We start from the raw sequence: 23,377 nt of genomic DNA on the forward strand, positions 1-23,377 counted from the left end.
AGAGAATGGGGCTGGAGAGATGGCGTAGCGGTTAAGCGCTTGCCTGTGAAGCCTAAGGACCCCGGTTCGAGGCTCGGTTCCCCAGGTCCCACGTTAGCCAGATGCACAAGGGGGCGCATGCGTCTGGAGTTCGTTTGCAGAGGCTGGAAGCCCTGGCGCGCCCATTCTCTCTCTCTCTCCCTCTATCTGTCTTTCTCTCTGTGTCTGTCGCTCTCAAATAAATAAATAAAAATAAAAATAAATAAAAATAAAAAAACCTTTAAAAAAGAAAGAGAAGAGAATGAATATGGGCACACCACGGCCTCTTGCTGCAGACGCATGCACGTCACTTTGTGCGTCTAGTTTTACATGAGTACTGGGGAATCAAATCTGGACCAGCAGGCTTTGCAAGCAAGCAAGCACCTGTATCCAGCAAGCCATCTCCCCAGCCCTACTGCTGCATATTCTTAACAATATTATGTAGAAAGCCAGCTTTTCACAAGAACACACAGAACAGGCACACCTGGAGGTGGCATAAGATTCCATTCTTTTTCCTGTACATCATGTTTGACATACCTTTTCAACATAAATGGTCTACAGGCATACCACCAAGGGAATCATAGCTGTGTAAGCCAAGGCGTATGTATCTCTTCTGATGCAAATATGGAGCCCTGAGGTGCCCACGTCACCTAGGTCAAGCCCATACAAATGTATGAGCAACTGGAGTGAGTCTCTCTTCTGCCATTCATCTGCTTGGTATTTATATTTTATATTTTATGGCTTCATTGGCTCATGTGTATGTAGGACCCAGTGAGAGGAGCCCTCAGTGGGAAGTCAGTCTGTCTGAATGCTAGTCAAGCTTTCTGTTTCCAGTTGCCTTCAGCAAATCACTTTCCCAGTGAGAGCCTCCACTTCCTCATCCACCTAATGGGAGGAAATAATTATAGTCTCAGGGACATCTCAAGGAGGAGATGGAAGGGGGAAGATAATAAGAGATTCTTTAGTGAATGGGATTCTTTTATCTTATAGAAAAATCCAGACAACACAGCAGGGTGAATAATGTAATCAAACACTCATGTGTCTAATTCACTTCAACAATGGCCAGTCTACTTCCTTTCCTTTCCCTCCCCCCATCCTTCCTCATATATTTTGAAGCAAATTCCAAACACCACATTTCTTCTATAATTGTAAGCAATTTTATGAATATCTCTAAAAGATAAAGTTTCTGTTTTTGCAATACGACCACAGTATGATTATGATACCCACCTGAAAACTTTCAGCAAAATTCTTGGTGATTAAAGACTAGAAAAACTAAGAAATTCAGAGCAGCTAACTCTGTCTGTGTCTTGTGCTCAAAGTTGATAAATGCCAATAAGAAGATGTGAGAATGAGGAGAAAAGGATGAAGTTTCCTTGTTTATTTCCACTTTTAAAATCACAGCTTCTACCTTCTTCCTTTCACGCGTGTGATCCATTACAAATGGACGATAGGGGGTGGCGATGCCGCTCAGTGGTAGAGCACTGTTCTAACATGCACAAGGCCCTGAGGTCAGTCCTCATCTCTGCAAAAAAAAAAAGAGAGTTCTTGAAAAATGGACTGATAGAAGACCTTAGAGATCCAAATATGGTAGAGGCAGCCAGAGAGGCCCTTGCAGAAGACTGCCGATCTCATCTTGGAAGCGAACAGGACCTGAGCCAGAGGGAGTCTGAGTGAAGGACCTGGCCAGTTGTTCTAGAGCATCAGATTTCTTTCTTGGCGTGCCAAGAATTTCAGAGATCTCTTAGGTCACTCTGGTGTTTGGTCCGTGCATGTACTAGTATACTCAGACAGAAACCAGGAAGGAGACCATACAGAGGCACAGGTAAACCCATCTGCCCAGACTTGGGCCATGCCTGTACAAGCACATGCAAACGCTGAGCGATGATGCAAATGTACAAGCACCAGTCCTCAGATGTGAGCATATGGGAAACGTGGAGAATCCTACCCAAATGCCCAGATGTACATGACTGTGCAAGGGTGCAAGCGTATGAGTCCTGGAACCAGATGTGAAATCCCAAAGGCATGCAAATACACTGTGGCCAAACTCCAAGTCTTCTCATACCTTCAAATAGGCCAGATTCTGACCAAAGCTACGATCTGAGTTATATTCATGTAATTGTGCACCTGAGATAAGTCATCCCAAGGCCTTCCCACTGTCCTTGCCAGTACACATTATCTATCATTGCTGTCTATGGAGGTGAGAATGAAAGTGGCACATGTGATGTGACATATTTGTGTGCAGGAGGTGTCCATATGAACATGCATTTCTTCATCCTGTAACTTGGCTAGGTGAGAAGAAGGAAGGGAGGAAGGGAGGGAGGGAGGGAGGAAGGAAAGAAAGAAGGAAGAAAGAAGGAAGGAAGGAAGGAAGGAAGGAAGGGACACTAACTGTGTATAGACCTCAAGTCACTAAGGGCTAGAAAGGAACCCTGCTTTGCCTGCATGATGCAATACCTGTAGGTTAGACTGATTTTTTACTGAATTGATTGGCCCAAGTGGGTGTTTTGGCATCTTGTAGACATGGCTTGAGGGTGCTTTCTCTGGGCCTGAGTGAGACTGTGTCAGTTGTCTGGGGATGATTCCGAGTGATCTCACCAATCAGTTGAAAGAATAAAGGTGATGGAATGGCTGGATCCAGTGGTTGACTAGGACTTGCATGGCTAGAATGACTCTGAGTCAGAAAGGATGGTCAGAAACTGACAGCTTAAAACGAAATCCATCAGTTAAAGAGGGATAAACCAACCAGGCTATTTGGCACTGTATTTAGCAAAATCAGCCAATTGGCTAAAAAAGATTCTCTTTTCAATCAAGTTTTGACAGATGCAGCAAGAGCCAGGACACCTGAGAATTGCAGGACTCAAATTTGAAGCCTGGGCCTCCACTGGCATTTGGGGGAAGGGAGGGGTGGTGCAAGTGGCTTGCATTTGGAAGGATAAAGCAGATATACAGGCTGTGTCTGAGATCACAAGGGTGTGTGTATCTGTAGCTCAACACATCATTGCAAGGAAGAAAAACTGTGTTGAGTAACTGGAGCTTTCTCTGATACGGAATCACAGATATTAAGTGTGAAAAGGACCTTAGAGATCTGGTGGAAACCGAGTTTGGAGAGTTTTAAATGATTTGCCACCAAGCAAGTAAATAGCCCAGACACAATTAGATACTGCATTAGTTTGCTAGGAGTGCTATAACAAACTACCACAGGCTGGGTAACTTAAACAAAATGTGTCTTCTCACGGTCCTAGAGGCTCACAGTCCAAGATCCAGGCATCGTGACTGTGGGTTCCTCCCAAGGCCCCTTTCCTTGGCTTCTAGACAGCTGTTGTCTCGCATGGTTATCACTCAACATCTGTCTGTGAACTGTTCTCTTCTTATAAGAACATGGGGCATATTAGGTGGGACCTACCTTTAGGTTCTCATTTGAAATTAAAGATTACTTTTTGAAAATATTTTATTTATTTATTTATTTAAGAGAGGGGGATGGGGAGAGAGAGAGAGAGAGAGAGAGAGAGAGAGGAGAGAGAGACAATGGGCACACCAAGGCCTCTAGCCACTGCAAACAAACATGAGACACATGTGCCATTGTGCATATGGCTTCATGTTGGTATTAGGGAATTGAACCTGGGTCCATTGGCTTTGCAGGCAAGCTCCTTAACCACTAAGGCATCTTTCCAGCCCTTAATGGTTGCTTTTGAAGACCCTGTCTCTAGCTGGGTGTGGTGGCTCATGTCATTAATCCCAGCATTTGGAAGGCAGAGGTAGGAGGATCCCCATGGAGTTTGAGGCCACTCTGAGACTACATAGTGAATTCCAGGACAGACTGAGCTAGAGTGAGACCATACCTCAAGAAGCACCCCCCCACACACACACAAAAAAATGACCCTGTCTCTAAACATCTTACATTCTGAGGTATTGGGAGTTAAGATTTTAATGTATTAATGAAGGAATATTTTTCAGCCCACAGCTGGTACCATGGCCTGGACTCCATGTTAATGTCATTGTGCCCACATCAGACTAAGTCACAGATGGATTTTCTCAACAAAAATGTTCAACTTTTTTTTTTTTTTTTTTTGCTTCCTAAGACTGGGAGATTTATTGTTTATTATCGTTTTAATTTTGCCTCCTAGTTCTAGAGATTGAACCTAGGACCTTGTTCATGCCAGGCAAGCACTCTACCGCTGAGCTCCATCCCCAGTCCTGTCAGTTTTTTGTTGTTTATTTGTTTTTGTTTTTCTGCATAGGGGTTTCACTGTAGCCCAGGCTGACCTGGAATTCACCATGTAGTCTCAGGACGATCTTGACTTCACTGAGATCCTCCCAACTCTGCCTCCTGAGTGCTGGTATTAAAGGCATGTGCTACCAAGCCCAGTGCCTTTCAGGTTTTTTTCTTTTTTTTAATTTTGTTTTGTTTTGTTTTTTTTGAGTTAGGGTCTCACTGTAGCCCAAGCTGACCTGGAATTCACTATGTAGTGTTGAACTCTCAGTGATCCTCCTCCCCTGCCTCCTGAGTGCTGGGATTGAAGGCATGCACCACCACTCCCGGCCTCCTTTCAGTTTTTGAGACAGTCTCACTAAGATGCCCAGGCTGAACTTGAACTTTTTTTTTTTTTTTTTTTTTGGTTTTTCGAGGTAGGGTCTCACTCTGGCTCAGGCTGACCTGGGATTCACTATGTAGCCTCAGGGTGGCCTCGAACTCACGGTGATCCTCCTACCTCTGCCTCCCGAGTGCTGGGATTAAAGGTGTGCGCCACCACGCCCGGCTGAACTTGAACTTTTGATCCACCTTCTCCAACCTCCCATGTAGCTGGAATTATAGACCTGTTTAGAGCTAACATGAGATTTAAAAGTTTTTCCTGGTGTCAAGACCCCATAGAAAGCAGCGGAAGCCCCTGGGGTTAGACAGGCCAACAGTCACTAAAGAAAGGAAGTTTCTAACCAGACTCTTTGAACAGAAATGGAGCCATTGAGAAATTGTCTGAGATGTTCAGAGAGCACAGGTGTCTGGCAGCTGTCAGGACTGACAAATTCTTTCTGAAATATAACCAGAATCCCCTACACTAAACTCAACCACATCCCTTGCCTTCAATCCTGAGCTGGAGAGGAAGATCAGCCCAGTGGAAGGTTTTGTCTTGAAGCTTGAAGAGGACTTGACAGCATTTTTAAAGCCAGTTTTTATCTTTTTATTATTTTTATTTTTTCAGAGAGAGAGAGAGAAAAAATAGATAAATTGGCATGCCAGGGCTTCCATCCATTGAAGTTGAACTCCAGATGTCTTGTGTGTATGTGTGACCTCACACGCTGGTGTCACCTTGTATGTCTGGCTTACATGGGACCTGGAGAGTCGACCATGAGTCCTTATGCTTTGCAGGCAAGCACCTTAACCGCTAAGCCATCCCTCCAGACCCTTGACAGCATTTATGTATTTCATTTTCTCCTCATCTCAGTCTAGGAGCAAGGAAGTCATAGAAGAAAAAGCTCCCCTCACCCCTCTGCCCTGGGACCCCTAGTCCCCTCTGGGGACCCCAGCCAGCACTAGGAAAGGGATGAGGGCAGTTGATGTACAGATGTGGCCGGTGGAGGACCTCTAATGCCACAGAATCATAGGTAGGCTCCGATGGGATCATGGAAAATAGTGCATGATGAGACATGTGTCCAAAAGTAGCCACAGCCAGAAAGGACAGTCCGCCTAATGGTGACAGTGGTGCCTGTGCCCTCAGCCATGGAAATAAAGACTGCACCGCAGAAGGTTTTGTGGAACCCATTCCAAGCAAACCAGCTGCAATGCAAAGAAAACCAGAGTCAGTGGCGGGCTGGGGAATCCAAACGCCCAGACTCTGGTCTCGGCACTTCAGCTTCCGGAACTTCCTTCACTGTGAAGTGGTTTGATCAGGGTACCACTAAGATCCTTCAAGCTCCCAGATGCTAAGATTGGAGGATGCTGGGGGGCAGGGAGAGGGAATACTCTTTGTAGCAAATCAAATGATGGACTATGTGTCTCTGTGAACCAAACCAGGCACAGAAAACTCTCCATCTTCATTCCAGAGTTGGTGGGGGGTGGGAGAATAGGGGCATTTGCTGTGGTATCTGCTCGTTTGACAACTCAACCTTTTCCACAAGGCCCCTGCAGACAGCCACGGAGCTGTTTCCCTTAAGGACTCCAACCCCTGAGGGGAGAGAGACAGAGACAAGATGGGACAGGAAGATGGGGAGGGTGCCCACATGATGCCAGGAGTCAGGTGAAAACACAGAAAGCAGCCCGTTCTCTGCTTAGTCTCAAATATCAGAATAAAGGGATCCGATTTTGTAGCTTTCATCTGAAGTTCATGGATAATGAGATGCAGGATCAGCCTTATGAGCAATGCAGTTTAAAGCCCCTGGGGAGGCTGTTTTTCCCCTCCCCAATTATCCTGCCACTGAAATGCCTTAAGTTACACCATCAGGGCACATGGTGTTAAGTACAGCCCTCTGCCGCTCACATCCTTTAAAAAATAACAGCACCACTGGGATGCTTTATCAAACAAGGATGGAGCCAGAAAAGTAGTAAATAGGGGGTTGCTAGGGGATGAGGGGTTCTGAAGATCAATAGCTAGCTACTCCTCAGATTCACGATCTCAGCCTGTGGGAAAGCTGGACTCACAGGAGGAAGTGGAAATTCAGGGACTCCCCTAGAAGCCAGATGCATGCAATTATGGGTGTATTCCATGTCTTGGGAAGGAGTAAACTCTAAGCGTTGAGAGTAGTGATCATGCTGAAAAATCACAGAGGCTGCTGGTGAAACTGAACTCAGGGAGATGAAGATTCCCGTCGTGCACCTGCACCTGGGGCAGACACTGGAGAAGCCAGCCTTGAAATGTCTCCTGGAGCCCCTTCTGGCACCTAGAGGATGCACAGCTATTTCAGGGGTGGAAAGACTGTTTCATTGCATAATTATTATCACTTTAACCCATACAGCATGATTTGGAAGTGTTAAAAACCCAGCAGATGCCGGGCATGGTTGTGCACACCTTTAATCCCAGCACTCAGGAGGCAGAGATATGAGAATCACTGTGAGTTCAAGGCCAGCCTGAGAATACATAGTGAATTCCAGGTCAGCCTGGGCTATAGTGAGACCCTACCTCAAAAAACAAACACAATGCCATGTTACAAAATGTAAGAAGCACCCACAAATGTATTAGAGATGGCTTAGCAGTTAAGGTGCTTACCTACAAAGCTTAAGGTTTCAGGTTTGATTCCCCAGTACCCACATAAACCAGATTTTGTTTGCAGTGGCTAGAGGCCCTGGTGTGCCCATTTTCTCTCTGTCTCTCACTCTCTCATAAATAAGTAAATATTTTAATTGAAAAAAAAAAAACAGCAGAGGGCTGAGAGATTGCTAAGTGACTAAGTTACTTGCTTGCAAAGCCTAACAGCCTGGGTTTGATTTCCCAGTATCTGCATCAAGCCAGATACACAAAGTGGCACATGCATCTGGAGTTTGTTTGCAGTGGCATGAGGCCTTAGTGATCTCTCTCTCCATGTGTCTCAAATAAATAAAAAGAAAAACAATTTTAAAAAACAGCATATGGGAAAACAGACATCTGTAGTTCAAGCTCAGACATACGACCTTGCGTAGGTGATGTGACCTTTCTTTCTGGTGTTACATTTCCTCATCAAACTCAGTATAAGCATATAGAAATCTTCCCTAAATGGAAACTAGTATAGTTACACATATTGGGGGGCTGCAGAACACTGTCTATAAATTGGAACTAAATGGAATAAATGACCACCATAGTCAGAAAAAATCCTAAGCCCATCCTCATCACTTCATGTACAATCTTCTTACCTAGATGAATCTAGTTTCCTTCCAACTTAGTTTTACCTTTTGGAAATAAAAAGAAGCAGAAAGTTCTGTACCACTGTGTAATCTGGAAACCTTAGGTTTGGGGTAACATTGGCCTAACCCACAGATAAGATGCTTGGCGGCTTCTATGCTATGATTTAAGGAAAATTATAAACCACCTTCAATCAAATTTGTATCGTGGCTTCTGCCATGTGGATCTGAAATTTCACCATTATGGCTATTTTCCTCCTGGACAATAGTATTGAAGGACCCTTGCCAAAAATTTAGCCTGGGAGAATGTGTGTCAACACTTTGGTGAATTTTCCTATCAGTTTGGTTGTTAACCAGTAGAGAGGAATGGAATGGGACTCAGGACAAATAAATTTTAATACACTGAGTTTATTAAAGGGTCAGAACACAGGTTTCTTCCATCCAGGAGGCATACAGTGGAACATGTGGACAGCAGGGAGTCTTTGGGACATGGAACGATGAAAAGACACCAAACAGTGATTGAACACTCCAAGAACACTAACCATGCCCTGCTGCGATTTAAGATGTGGATTTGATTCTAACTTAGTGTTGACTCTCCCTGGCTCCTATACTTCTAATGTGGCCTTGCTTCCTTACCAGGAGTAATTATATACTTGGGTAGAGCTAAGGGGGTAACAGTTAGTTGTAGGGTGGGCTTGTCTGAGCAGTGTATCCAGGGTATCTGTAACTGAGCCAGGCAGCTCCATCTTTGCCAGGATTCTCATGACAGCAGCTAGATCTTCAACTCTAGGTTAGGACAAGGGAGGGAGTAATGGAGCACTCTTCAGATCACCAGAGGCTTCAGTCCTTTAGTTAATTCAAAAGTCTACCTAGAGTCTACCACCTAAATGCTTGTGTGTCATTTGTGTTTACATTGTAATCTCCAAAAAGATGTCAACTTGTATTTTAAAAATGTAAACAAATAAACATTTGCTTGTTATTTATGATTATTATTGGTACAGGGTTCACTCTACAGCCTAGGCTTGCCTCGAGGCTTTGGTGATCTTCCTGCTCCAACCTCCTAAGTGCTGGCATTACAGGTGTGATCCATCACACCTAGACAAAATGAATATTTTTTAAAGTATATGGGCTGGTGAGATAGCTTAGTGGTTAAGGCCCTTGCCTGCAAAGCTTAAGGACCCAGGTTTTATTCCCTAGTACCCATGAAAGCCAGATGCATCACCTTGTGCATATGGAGTCCTTTGCAGTGACTGGAGGCCCTAGCGTACCCATTCTCTTTCTATCTCTCTCTCACCCTCTTCCTTTCTCAAATAAATAAATAAAAATATAAAAATTATTTTAGAAAGGTATTACCAGGGGCTAAGGGTGTAGCTGAATAGTATAGCACTTGCCTAGTGTGTGCAAAGCTCTGGAACTGAGCCTTAGCACTGAAGGAAAAAAAAAAGCATAGCCACTTTTGTGGTTATTTATTCACCCATTTCTGGAAGAGGCCGGTGAGGTGGGTGGGACCTTGCGGGCCTGAGAGCTGACTTGAACAGCTTGAGGCATAGTGGATGTTCCATTCTCAGGACCAGCCACCACGCTACACCTGCATCAGGCATTTTAGCATCCTGGCAGCATAAGTGTTCCCTCTGAAAGCAGCAGCAGGAGGAGTAAGGAATAAGTTCCTCCCACACCACCCTTGATAAGGCTGCAATTTCAGGGAAACAAAGATAATACAATGTTAATACCACAGAAAAGCGGGTGTCTCTGGGCCTCAACCACTCCCTCTCCAGCCTTTCCTCCTGAATTGGAATGGGGTGGGGGGATTCCTTAACAGAGATGGCTGTAGAGTGAACCCAGGAAATAGGAGAGAAGACGTGGGGAGAGGGAGCATGTGTTAGGCGCAGGAGGGTTTTCTGTAAATGCTCCGTCTCTGAGAGGGTGACTTTGTGGATGGAGAAGGAGTTGAAGGGTGGTAATTAGCTTATTACTGGTTCCCCTGGGTGCTCCTTAGGAGACACTTGTAAAAAAGCAAAGGGAAGACAGTAAATACACATCTAATGATATGCTAAATAAATTATTATTGTTATTATTATGACTATTATTATAGCAATTGGAACTTGCTCCTGGCATCCAAGTTTCCACTAGAGATGGGAATTGGTCCCCCTACATTCAGGCCTCCACCGCTACCAATATGCCCCCAGGCACTCCTCCACCTCAGGAATCAGTTGAGTAATTGGACCATATAGACCAGTCTTCAGTTAACAGCCAGTCTCCTGGTTTCTGTAGGAGAGCAGTACAGGAGCTCTGCAGAAGCATGCAAGGCTCTGCCTGGTCCTGCTCTACCAAATAAAAGAGGAAAGGGGCTTTGCAACAGGGGTTATACTTAGGAAAGGACTTCCCAACACCCTCCCCCCCAACAAAGTTACTTGGGGGGAACAAAAGAAAAGGAAGGCATGGGGAGCAGAGGTATCATAGAGAGAAAAGGAAATTTTACTAATGTGGGATAGTTCTCACCCTAGAGATCATGGCTTCTAGGCCTCCACTATGGATGTGCATCTTGCTGGCTAGAGAGACAAACTATCTTTGTCAGCTTCTCCAAGAAGTCTGGGACACAGAAATAGCCAAGAGCCCCTCCAACCTAGGCAAAGGCACCCAGGACTCTGGATTCAATAGTAGTGGCATTTTGGGGGGGGGGGTTCTGCATTTTTGCTGAGGACAACCATTATCTGGACTCCAAGGTTCTGATGTTTACAAAGAATGTTCTCTCCTACCCTATCTTGCCTGGAGCCCAGATACTCAGAATCTCTCTCCAACAAACATATGTAAATTCAGGACTCCTCATCTCTCCCTCCTTGTGTTCCGTTAGGGGCTTTGGTTCTGGTAGGGAGGAGAGGGCTGGATGTGGGAGCTAGAGATCACTGGGGGCTGGGAGCCCAGATAATGGGATTCCTGGTTTAAAGGAGCCCCCTAGCTGACCTCAGCCTCTCACCTGCAAGTTGGATCCCTTAAGGAGCCTTAAGAAGAAAGGGAACCAAGTTCCTATGGGCACTCCTCACTCTGACCTTGGTGAGAAAGGGGGGCCGATGGTCCTTCTGGAAGACAGGGATCCTCACTAGATGTGGGAGGACATGTAAACTTGTACTTAAAAATGTGAAGAAATGGCTGGGTTGGGCATGGTGGTGCACACCTTTAATCCCAGCACTCAGGAGGCAGAGGTAGGAGGATTGCCGTGAGTTTGAGGCCATCCTGAAAGTACATAGTGAATTCCAAGTTAGCCTGAACTAGAGTGAGACCCTACCTCGAAAAAAAGAAAAGAAAAGATTTTTTAATCATTTATTACTAATACTGGTATGGAATTTGTCCATCTGTTTCTGTTCTCTGACAATGACAAGTCTGTTCCCAAACTCTCTGAATGGAACTATTTTATAGGGACCAGAGAAGAGAAAATGTTTATAGAAAAGAAAAAAATGAAACAGTCAAATTCAAGGATTCTTCTGCATCAGAAAATTTGTGAGCTTCATAAGGTGAAAACAAATTCTTAGGTGTGGGGGCGCATGTCTTGTACTTGGGAGGCTGAGGTGGGAGGATGGTTATAGAGTCAATGCTAACCTAAGGCCACAAAGAGAGTTCCAGGTCAGCCTGGGCTTGAGTGAGACCCTGCCTTGAAAAAAAAAAAAAACAAAAACAAAAAACAGGGCTGGAGAGATGGCTTAGCAACTAGGGTGCTTGTTTGTAAAGCAAAAAGACCCAGGTTCAAGTCTCCAGGACCCATGTAAACCATATGTACAAAGTGGTGCACATATATGGAGTTTGTTTGCTACAACTAGATGCTCTCACTATCTCTCTCTCTGGCTCTACCTATCTCTTTCCCTCTCTCTCAAATAAATAAAAATAATTTTTTTTTTAAAGAAAGAAAAGTCTTGGGTTGGAGGGATGGCTTAGTGACTAAGGCATTTGCCTGCAAAGCCAAAGGACCCAGGTTCAATTCCCCAGGGCCCATGTAAGCCAAATGCACAAAGTGGCACATGCATCTGGAGTTTATTTGCAGTGGCTAGATGCCCTGGCACACCCATTCTCTCTTTCTTTCTACCTGTCTCTTTCCTTCTCTCGCTCCCTAATAAATAAATTAAAAATAAAATATTTGAAAAATAAAAGTCTTTATTTTTAACTATTACATTAAAAGTTTAAATGTGGGCTGGAGAGATTGCTTAGTGGTTAAGGCACATGCCTGTGAAGCCTAAGGACCCAGGTTCGATTCTTCAGGTCCCACATAAGCCTGATGTACATGGTGGCACATGTGTCTGGAGTTCATTTGCAGTGGCTGGAGGCCCTGGTGTGCCCATTCTCCCTCCCTCCCCCGCCCGTCTCTAATAAATAAATAAAAATAACTCTAGAAAAAAAGTTTGAACTTTATACCTGATCTGTTTGGTATTCTTGGAGCAGAGCTGATGTATAAAGAGAGGCCTTTTCCTTCAGCCAGGCTGTCTTGCACAGATTTATTTTGTTTTATTTGTTTATTTCTTAATGATCAGTGATGGCTCCCCCTCTCTGGGCTCTTCAGGACTGACAGTTTCTTCTTTGCCTAGGTCTTGCTGGGTTTGTTTTCATACACTTGGGTGTCGTGGGAGCCAGGAGACTGGGTTTGGGAGCAGAGCAGCACCGATCTGTCTTGACCCCCTAATTTCCTAGCTCTGGGCACCTTAGCCCCATCCTGGACTTGCGCCTTTCTTTCACTTGCTACCCAGTTGTCCTTCCCGGGCCTGGCAATGCTGTGTATGTGCTATCCTCAGCCTGCCTAAGGTGCCTTTGGCCAGAGGCTGGGTGCCAGCTAGCAGTGTGACCACGGATGGTGGTGTGCAGAGCGAGTGAGCTTTTGCACAGACTGCATTCTATGTTCCTCAACAAGCATGCACTGGGCAAGGACTGTGCCCTGGACCAGTTTCCAGGCCTATGGGCAGGGGTGTGTGGAATGAAGGGGGTGCATGTTGTTTAACTCCAGCCCAGGGGTCTTCACTTCTTTCCCAGCAGCCTGGGGATTTTGGAGACTTGGCTGGCTGGCTGCCCAGCCGGGGTTTGGGGAAAACCCCTTCACAAAAACCATTTGGGAAAGACATCTGTGATTCCTTGGTTTAAAAAGTATGAATTGGGGTGTGTATATCTTTTCCCCCTGGGACAGTTGGTGACAGGGGAAAAATTGTGGAGCCTTGACTCAGTGGTGCCAGGAAAGGGGCTGGCTGGAGACCAGTGTTGATTTGAGTGGGAGAAGCCAGATCTAGTGGCTTAGATTCATGTCCATGCTTCTTCAGTGGAAATTCCCCCCCCCCAAAAGCCCCAAAGTAGGGTTGTTAGGGAGCTGGAGGTCCTCTGTTTGCAGAGGAGAGGGAATCCCAGCCTGGGGGAGCTACAGAGAAGAGCAGGCCAGCCAAAAGGAGTTCCACCCAGACTGGGGGAAAGAAAGGACAGTGAGAAAAGCCTCTCCAAGGCCCCTCAACCTGACAAATTCACCCCTCAACCACAGGGTTCCCAGTCTCAACCCCACACTCCCAGGGGCCAGGGAGGCCAGGTTGAAAGCAAGCGGGTTTCTGTGATCAGACCTCCATTTTCCAGCTTTGTTATCAGGAAGCAGTGGGAAAGAAGGGAAAGGGTGAGCTCCTCTCGCCCCATGCCTCTGCACACTTCTTCGCTTCTCAAGCCCATTCTTTGAGATCCCAAAATTAGAAGTCAAAAGAAAGTCTCAGAAAGCAGGAGAGGTAAGACAGTGAGCAACCTTTAGCACACTAGCTGCAGAATGGAAGGCCACTCCCTGCTGTCTGGTCCTGGAAGCCAGAAGGAGAGGAGGAAAAAGCCTCACTTTTGTAAACCCTAAACCACACCTGTCTGTGTCAGCCCCATGCCAACCCAGATCTGGCCTTTGATGGGTGCTAGGGGTTTACCCTGCCAGCTAGTCTGTGTTCAGCCCCCATCATTCTCCATTGCCTCCCCTCCTGGGATTCCTCAGTAAACTCTGCTAGCTAGCTTCCTAGTTTCTAGTTAGCTCTCTACAGTTATCTCAGTGAACAAGTCTCTCCATCCCTACCCATAAATATGTCTGTTCAGAGATAGACTGGCCTAAGTCCCAACGCACACACATCATGAGATAATTACGTCTTACATACATACAGATATCTCTATAGAGTTATATTTGAAAGTGTCTACAACTCTAGACAGCGATAGCAGCATGTACATATAGGACTATAATTACTTATGTCTATTTTTATTACTATGTGGTTATAAATAGATATGCCTATATATAGTAATAATAATATAGAAATATCTCTATAGCCATATATGGCTCTAAGTGAATGCTCTAACTACTCTATATCACAATCAATAAGTATATATCTCCTGATACATAATTCTAATGATATACATTTATCTATATAGCTGCTCAGAGATATAAATCTGTCAGAATATCAAATGTCCACAAAGCTGGATGGCTATAAGAGAGCTGTATATTTTCCTGTATATAAATCTGCTCCTATAACTATTGTATATACACAAATACAATGGAAATAATTATATTTTCCTCAAACATAAATCTGAACATACAACCACAGCACATTTAGCTATGGTTAGAGATAGAGCAATATTTTGTAGACATCAGTCTGTCAATAGAGCCACCAGTGCCTCCGAACAGAAAGAGTTATAGAGGGAGTTATAAATAAACTCTCCAGATGTGAATGGATCCATGGAACTATATGTAAACAGGACTCCAAGCTGTTCTCTCTTCTGAGATTTCTGAAGACACAGGACAAAATAAAGGTGTTGGGCTAGTGGGATTCTCCCCGCCCCCCATGGGTGGCTGTCGGTCTCTGAACTTTGGGGACCCGGAATTCCCAATGCAATCCAGAAGCCCCTTGAGTCAGAAAAAGTAAAAATAAAAATAAAAAAGCCAGCTGGAGTCACTTTGCCCCAACTTGACTCAAAAACAAGAGACGAGGGAAGCCTCAACTGGCCCAGAAGCGGGTAGCGCCAGAAAGGCGCCCAGGCTGGAGCTTGGGGAGGCCTGGCCAGCCCCGTCCAGCCCGTGGGAGGCTGCCCTGCCTGGTGACTGCCGCCGAGGCCGCGCGACCAGACCAGCGCCTGCAAGCCACTCCAGACCTGGGCCCTCGCCCAGTGCCCACGCGCAGCGCCCCGCGCTTCTGATCTGTTTTGTTTTCTGCTGCTTAATTGCCGTTTCGTCGGTGGGTTATTTCAGAGTCCTTCGCCCGCCCGCCCCGGGGTGGCTCCCAGGCGAGGACATCCAGGGGCTCCAGTCTTTGTGTGCGACCCAGTGGATAGCGCATCTCTCCGTCTCTTTTCACACCAAATAGCTGTTGAAAAAGAATCCAAACCCGGAAAGGCTTGTGACTTAAATCTTTCAGAAGTTCTCAAGCTCCTTGGTTATGGTCGTTTTCTTTTCCTTATTTTTTCCTCTTTTAAAAAGTTGGCTAGTGATGTTTTATTTTTTTCCTTTTTGATTTTATTTTGTTTTGTTTTTCCAGCACAATTGTTTTTAAAGGAGCGATTTCGTTCGAACCGAAACTGTGGGGCAGCTTCCTCTCCCTCGAGCTTCCCTACGTGTACAGAGGGCTCCCCCTCCCCTAAATTAGTTAATTAATAAAATGATCAGAGAACTGTACCTGGAGAGAATGAGGTAGGCATAGCAGAACTCCGGATCGGTTCTTCTCTTCCCTTACGGAAACTGCTTAGCTCCAGACTCTCGAAGGAAAATTCAAGGCGCTTCAGCCTTCCCTTCTGCTTTGAAAATAAGAAGGGAACTTTCCCTGGACCTGCGGGAGCTCCGGCCTCACTCGCCGGCCAGCCGCGGTCCTCATTCCCCGGCAGCCATAAATATTTTTCTGCTTCGCTCCTGGCGGTCCGCGCTCCTCTTCCAGGGCATCTCCGAGCCCTGGCCCGGCCGCGTGACCGACGCCTCATCCATCTCGGCCCCTGGTTATCCCTGCACATTGGGCCTGCTCCTCTTTAACAGGGGCTCTCAGTGTCCCCAAAGCTACAAACCACCCACATGTGTGTGTTGGGGGGGGGGGGAAATCCCCTTTCTGCTTATACAAAGCAAACTAGAGAAAAAGATCAAGAAAGAGTGGCCTTCTGGCTCTGGCCAGAGGACTGTGTCTGGGGAGAGGGTCCCAATCCCAGTCCCCCAACAGCATTTAAAGAAGCCAACTTCCTGCTTCCCAGGTCTCCCCCTTGGAGTTTGTGATGTTAATCCTTCCTCCCAACCCTCCTCCCTCAAAAAATATCTCCTTTGGTATTTTATTGTTATCTTGCTAGAGAAGGAGGGTTAGTTACTGTTTTTATTATTCGTTATTTATTGTTCTGGTGTTTGAGATTTGTTCACTGGGTTCACCAGGATTGCAGACTGGCTCAGGAGGGAGGCCTGCCTGTCCCACATGCAGGGTGGAGGTGTACAAACACCGCCCCCCACGCACACACACCTAACACGGTGTACTCATGAAGGTGCCCACAAACGCCTGCTACATTTAGGCCCCTGCTCATCAATTCAAAGGAGGCTGGCGTTCTCCTACCCTGACACAGACAGCATGCTGCCCACGCACACAGCATTAAGGCCCAACACCACCACCCCAGACGCACTGCCCAAACCCACACGCACCGAGCTGGCAAGGCAAGGAAAATAGTAAGAATCCCTTCTCTCCCACAATCTGGAGGGGCAGTCAGGCCTCTGGTCTCTGCCCCAGTCCTTCCTCTCCCTCTCTCTCTCTCTCTCTCTCTCTCTCTCTCTCTCTCTTTCTCTCACTCTCTTTTTTTTCTCCTTGTTTACAGCTTCAGAGAGCTCAAGGCCCATAAATCTTGAGGGGCCTACAGAGCGCAGAGCACATTTGTATGCATCGTTAGGACTCGCTAATACCTAAGCCCATTAACGAGCGTGTATGCGCGTGGTTTCCGGTGTGTATTAACTTATAGTTAAATTCTGGAGGAAAGGGCATTGTGAATTAACATATACCAAATCCATCACGGGCTCTTGTCATATCAGATTAGTCAGCCAGGAGTTTGGGGGAGCAAGTTGCCTGGGTCAAGGTGTACCCACCCTCCAAACTTTGTGCTGCCAACCCGGAGGTCTAGGAAAGGCGATCACACGGGTGCCCAGCCCGGGTGGCTCGGTTTCCCCGGGACATCGCCATCGCCAGCGCGGGCGGGCGGGCGCGGGGAGGAGGGCGCCGGGAGGCCCTTCGGGGCGCAGGCCCGGGACCCCGTGGTCGCAGGGTCGTCTGGTTTCCGCTTTCCCAGAGAAATGCGAGAGGCGAGTGGAGTCTCTGAACTTTAATTAAACCGAAGAGAAGGCAGTGGGAGGAGGAAAACAAAACGATCGGGTCGGAGGAGGAGGAGGAGGCGGACAGGCCGAGGAAGGGAAAGGGAGTCAGTGCGGGCCCGCTGGAGCCTGCAGATTTCTCCAGGGGCTGAAAGCGGGGTCGCACTTCGGATTGCCTGCCCTGCCCGGGCTACTCCTCCGCCCAATCCCGACCCTCCTGAAAAATAAACGCATAAAGGGCAAGAAAGCAAATGGAAAAGGGAAACAAAAAGGCGGGGGGGGGGCGCAAGCTCCAGGCGCGGCGTGATTGAACCAGGTGTTCCTAGTTGCAATGACTCAGACTCTGGGAGCCCGGGGATCTGGGTAGTTGGGTCTGCGTAGACAGAGATGGAGGATGCGGGTCCAGGGAGGACCTGGGGAGGAAGGTCCATCTCTTGGGGTCCTGTAGAAAATGACCAAAAAAAAAAAAAAAAAGAAAAGAAAAAGAAAAAGAAAAAACAAGCTAAATTACATTGTCCGCGTGGACCTCTATCTGCCTGTTTAAATACTGCCGGGCCGGGCCGGGTGGCCAGGAGCTCCGGGAACACCGGGCCGGCGGCCGGCCGGGGAGGGAGCGGGCGGGCGGGCGGACCCTCCCCGGGCGGGCGCGGTGAACTTTAGCTGGGCCGCCGCCTGTCAGCCCCAGAAAGCGTTAAAGGTGCAGCAGCCCGCGCCAGTCTCCGCAGCCGCCTTTGTACGCGTGATTTATGACTTCAATCTTGGTTCACCGAGAGTTCACACGGCTTTCGCTGCTGTTGAAGGTTAAAAGATGGTCTTCGCTTGACAAGTGGGACTATTGAAAATTCCTTCTTCTTCTTCTTCTTCTTCTTCTTCTTTTTTTTTTTTTTAAGAAGCGAAGAGCTGAGGCTCAGGAGAGAAAAAATTTGGGGGGAGGGGACAGGGTTGTAGGTGGGGCGAGATGCAAAATGGTAGGTCAGGAAACTTTAAAGCTCACTACCTACATTTCGGGGTTTTTTTTGAGATAAGATTTGAATGCGTGACGGTGACGGGAATAGTGAATGCAAGGAGCTAGGAAGGAGTTAAAATCTCTCTCATGTTTGGAGGCCAAAGGAGCAGCATTTGGATGTGCGTGGGGAAACCTCATGTTCGCACAGTTAATTATTGAATAGCGTGGGTTAAGGTCCCTAGGCCATCCTCCTCTAAGTCCAGGTAAGGTTGGGGGCTGTAACCTGCGGGGTGGGGGACGCAGGGCTTGCCTGCGGGCCATAGCTGACCCAGTACCTTGCCTGCGAGGCTGGCTAGGTGTTGTGGAGTCCCTGTACCCATAGATCTGGACAAAGGTGGTCCAGCTCCCATCATCCTGTAGGTGAGGCCTGGCATGTGTATTTGATAGAGATGCAGAAAATACTGTCTCAAATTAAAATATATATATATTTCTAATTCTCTGTTGTTGGACCTTGTACTTATGTTGTACATTTAATGCTTGCTGGGGCTGAGAGGATTGGGAATGGAAATCCTTTTTTTCCCTTTTTTTAAAAAAATGTTTTCAAGAGATTTATTTATTTATTTGAAACAGACTGTGCATACCAGGACCTCCAGCCACTGCAAACTCCAGATGCATGTGCCACCTTGTGCATCTGGCTTGTGTGGGTACTGGGGAAATCAAACCTGGGCCTTAACCACTAAGCCATCTCTCCAGACCCCTCTTTTATTTTTTTTTATTTTTATTTTTTAATTTTTATTAACATTTTCCATGATTATAAAATATATCCCATGGTAATTCCCTCCCTCCCCACCCCCACACTTTCCCGTTTGAAATTCCATTCTCAATCATATTACCTCCCCATCAGACCCCTCTTTTAATAGATAGTCTTATGTCTCATGTATTCCAAGATGGCCTCAAAATCCCTTTGTAGCTAAGGATGATCCTGAACATGTGATCCTCCTGCCCCCACTTTCCAAGTGCCAGTATGCAGGGGATTGAACTCAGGACTTCTTGAAAGTTCCACAAGCACTCTACCCACTGAGCTACATTCCCCAGCCCTAGAAAGCCTTTTTATCCCAAGTTGACTGGATCCATGATTCAGTTCTTTCTTTCTAGAATTTTGGGGAAGGTAGGGCCACCATAGTGATGGCGGGCAAGGACCTCCAGTGGTCAGAAGGTTTCCCTGGGGGGACTCAGAGGAAGGAGACCATCTGGAGCTTGGAGGGTCCATTGGTTTCTTTAAAGCATTTTTTAAGCCAGGTGGGGCAGAGCACATCTGTAATGCCAGCACTTGGGAGGAAGAGGCAGCAGGACCAGGAGTTCAAGGTCAGCCTTCTCAATATGAGACCCTGTTTCAAAAAGGAAACACTAAAACCAAAAAACAAACCCCACATATTTTTAGATCCCCTGGTGGGGGAATTTGGGATTATGAGTGTTAGGAAGGAGAGTAGCAGAGAGCTGTCTCTGGTGTTGGGAGTGTCTCACTACCCCTACATAGGCCCCACCTTTATCAATGCTGGTATTCAAGATAGAACCAGGACCTCAAGCATGCTAGGCAAAAGCCCTGCCACTGAGCTACATCCCCACCCTGTGGGGGTCTTCATAGGAAGTCAGAGCCAGCCCTTAAGCACACACACTAAGGCTTCTACACTGGAAGAGGCATACCCTGTCTCTCTTTCTGCAGAGCTGGAGAGGCTTTCTACCACAAGAGGAGGGCTTCTCTCTGGCAGTCCCCAGGAGAAGTGAGAAGAAGAGCCAGAAGGATGGCCATATCTCTCAGGACACCTCTTGCAGGAGACCCTACATCGTATATCTATCTCCGTATATACGTGTGTAGAGACGTGTGTGTGTGTGTGTGTGTGTGTGTGTGTGTGTGTGTGAATAAGGCAGTGCGAGGACCATAGACTAGAATGAGGTGCTAGCAATCCAGACTCTAGGCTCTGAGGTCATTTTGGAGGGATGGCTCTCTAGCCCCAGGAAGCAAAGAAGCACACTGCTGTCTAGAAGCTTGGGGTGGGTAGCTGGTAGGAGGAAAGACCAAGGAAACTCATAAATCTCATCCAGGTTCAGGTTGGGAAGCAGAGAAATGAACTTAATGGCTCTTGGAAGTAATGGCTATGCCAAGGTTCCCTTCCCACCACCTCAGACTACTCCAGCCTTGGAAATAATTTCAGTGGCCTTGTGCCTATCTGCAGATCTGGAATCATTCTGAATTATTAATTCAACATTAAGACTGTTGATTGTGACCAAGTCTCTCTAGAGGACCTCCTTATTTCCTTCTCTGTGTGAGGCAGAAGGCAGCCTCAGTTAGCCCTTGCCCTCTATAACAAGCACACCGAGGCCTGGCTCCTCTTGAAGGCAGCTCTTGATCTTGAGCATTTGTGGAATGGCTGCCTCATTACTAAGCCAAGTCATGTCACACCTCTTGGAGTATTTGTGCTTAGTACCTCCAACTGACCTCAGATATTAGCATGCTCCTGAAGAGACAGATTGGGAACTGAAGTGAGACTCCAACAGGGGCAGCAGCTTGGACAAGCTCTGTGAGGAGCCAGGAATGAAAGTCAGGTGGCAGAACTCTGGGTGCAATATCCAAGGGACCCCAGATGAGAGTGGTATTCTGCCTCCCTAAGGAGAAGCTGGCTTCCCTCAACCCTTGGGACCCCTGTGTGTACTTAGCTACTTTTCCTGACCTCCCTTCCCCACCGTGGTCTCCAGTGGTGAGGGGTGAAGTCCGAGGACCTGCCAGTTGTGTCATACCTGGGAGGAGAGGGAGGAAATTCTCCTTTCCCCATGAAATAATTTTCACCTGTGTTCCTGCCTTCAGCTCAGCTGTGCAATCATTGAACAGGGATTCCCTTCCCTCTCCTCCCGTTCTGTGGAAATGGAGGTGGAAAGGCAGCTTCCCACAGTCACACCTTGGAGAAAGAGGCAGAAATGGGCAATGTTTCTCCACTCTTCAAACTCAGATGGGCACCTGAAGATCAGGACCAAGGGAAGTCCTCCCTCCTTCTGGTTCCCTGATCTTTATCTCTCTCACTCTGAGGAGGAGCCTTTCCTCCATGGCTGGGAGCAGGGCTGCTCCAAAGCAAACTATGAAAGCACAGTGCTTTCCAAAGGGCCTTGGGAGACCCAGCCCCCATGTGTCTCTGTGGTCAGAGAAGCCAGCGCAGCCCCACTCTGCTGGAGCAGTGGAGTGTCCATGGAGACACCTCAACCTCCTTGCCAAAACTCACCTGTTCTTTCCCTGAGCTACCTCAGCATCCTTTGGTCTCTCTCAGCCAAGAAACAGGTAGCAAGCCTATCCAGAGGGTTTCTTGGAGCTTGCCAGCATATTTGATGGTAAATAAAGAGACCTTGGGAAAAAAGGGCAAGAGCAACTGCTCCTGGTGTCCTCCCCACCCCCGCCCCTCCTCTGGACATTGGCTTTCCCAATGAAACAGTGCACTCTTGTTCCTGGACAACCATTCCCCACCATCTCTGTGCGAAGGGGTTGAGTTTCACCCTCCGTTCACCCCCATTAATCACCCCAGCGGCTAAACATCACCCAGCCCCCTCTAGCCCTTTCTCTTCTTCTTGCCCTTAGTATTCATGGCGGGCATTCCTCACTGCTGCCTGCCTCACAAAGACCCCTCCTCTGATGCAAGGTCCCTCCCCCGCTCCAGCCACTTCCTCCACGGTGGGCACTGCTCAAGGCTCAGCATGTCCTGACTGCTAGCTCTTGCTCCTGGACCCCCTTCCCCAGCCTTCTCCACAGCCATTGTCCCATTGTTCCTATACACACTCCTGCTTACCATACCCTCCTTCAGGGACCTTATCCTGACCCACGTCCTTCACACCCTCTTCAGTCTTTCCCATCCACTACCATTCCTTCCTGTGTCCCATCTGCCTGTAGCCCCCCCATACCCTTTTCCACACTTCCATTTGATTTTCTTCTGGTTTTTTTTTTTCTCTCTCTCTCTCAATACATCTCTAGGGCTCAGATGGTGGCTGTGAAGCCCTTTGCTTAAGAATCTAAAAGGCAGGGTAGCACAGTAGTTAAGAGCATGGGTTTTAGATTCAAATCTCAGATCTGGAACTTACTAGTGGTACAACTGTAGGCAAATTGCCCAACTTCTCTGAGCAGTCTGTGAAATGGACATACCCACTGGCCTTATAGAATTGTGCAGATCAGATTAAATTTTATTTGCATAGATCCAAGCATTCAGCATGGGCTTGATGAATGGTGGTTATTAATATCAGAAGCTTCTCGGGAAGAGAGAAAGGGATGCTCTTCAGATTCCAGTGGAAGTTAAGGAATAGCCTCTTGCAGCATGTGAGAGGGTAGGATGACAATGACAGCTTTGCCCATAACTAGAGCTCATTTGCCAGGAAGTCATACTTTTCATTTAGCCCTAGAGAGTCCAAACTTTAGCTGCACATTGGAACCCCTGGGGAAGCTTTTTTATAAAACCCTGATGTTAGGGCTGGGAAGACGGCTCAGTTGATAAAGTGTTTACCATGCAAGCATGGAAGATTTGAGTTTGGATCCCCAGCATTCATGTAAATGCTACATATGGCATGTGTGTGTGCCTATAATCCCAGCACTGGGTAGACAGGAGAATCCCTGGAGCTTGCTGTCCAGCTACTCCTATACTCTTGATTCAGTGAGAGACCCTGTCTCAAAAGTTAAGGGGGAAGACTGGAGAGAAGGATTAGCAGTTAAGGTATTTGCCTGCAAAGCCAAAGTACCCAGGTTCAATTATCCAGTACCCATGTAAAGCCAGATGCATAAGATGATGCATGCATCTGGAGATTGTTTGCAATGGCTGGAGGCTCTGGCATATCCATTCTCTCCCTCTCTCTCATAAATAAAAAAATAATAAAATAATTATTTTGGTTTTTCTTGAGGTAGGATCTCACTGTACACCAGATTTACCTGGAATTCACTATGTAGTCTCAGGGTGGCCTTGAATTCATGGTGATCCTCCTGCCTCTGCCTCCCAAGTGCTGGGATTAAAGGCATGTGCCACCACTAAAATAAATATTTTTAAAAAATTAAGGTAGAAAGCAATTAAAGAAGACACCTGACATTGACTTCTGGCCTCTGCACACACATACACATACTTGCACATGTCCCCACCCACATGTAGATGAACACACATATGCACATGCTTATCACACACATACACATGCACCGCCCCCCAAACCCTGATGCCTGCCTAAGTCCCACATCCTGCAATCGTAGTTCAGTAAAGTCTGGTTCTGGGAAACAAACAAACAACAAACCCACTGC

The 23,377-nt window shown here is 47.0% G+C and overlaps 1 long non-coding RNA gene across 2 annotated transcripts; it reads right to left on the bottom strand.

Annotated features, from left to right (window-relative positions):
• Positions 1-1,367: 1,367 nt before the first annotated feature.
• Positions 1,368-16,552, bottom strand: LOC123461564. 2 transcript variants are annotated; one of them, XR_006637716.1, is made up of 3 exons: positions 16,464-16,552; positions 15,472-15,586; positions 14,248-15,162 (listed from the first exon to the last, which is right to left on the bottom strand). It is a non-coding gene; the product is annotated as an uncharacterized LOC123461564 (long non-coding RNA). The 2 variants fall into 2 exon arrangements; XR_006637715.1 differs by lacking the exons at positions 14,248-15,162; positions 16,464-16,552 and adding an exon at positions 1,368-1,540 and having other exon boundaries at positions 15,472-16,457.
• Between the last annotated feature and the right edge of the window lie 6,825 nt (positions 16,553-23,377).

This window comes from Jaculus jaculus, chromosome 6, assembly GCF_020740685.1.
Source record: "Jaculus jaculus isolate mJacJac1 chromosome 6, mJacJac1.mat.Y.cur, whole genome shotgun sequence".
NCBI lineage: Eukaryota > Metazoa > Chordata > Mammalia > Rodentia > Dipodidae > Jaculus > Jaculus jaculus.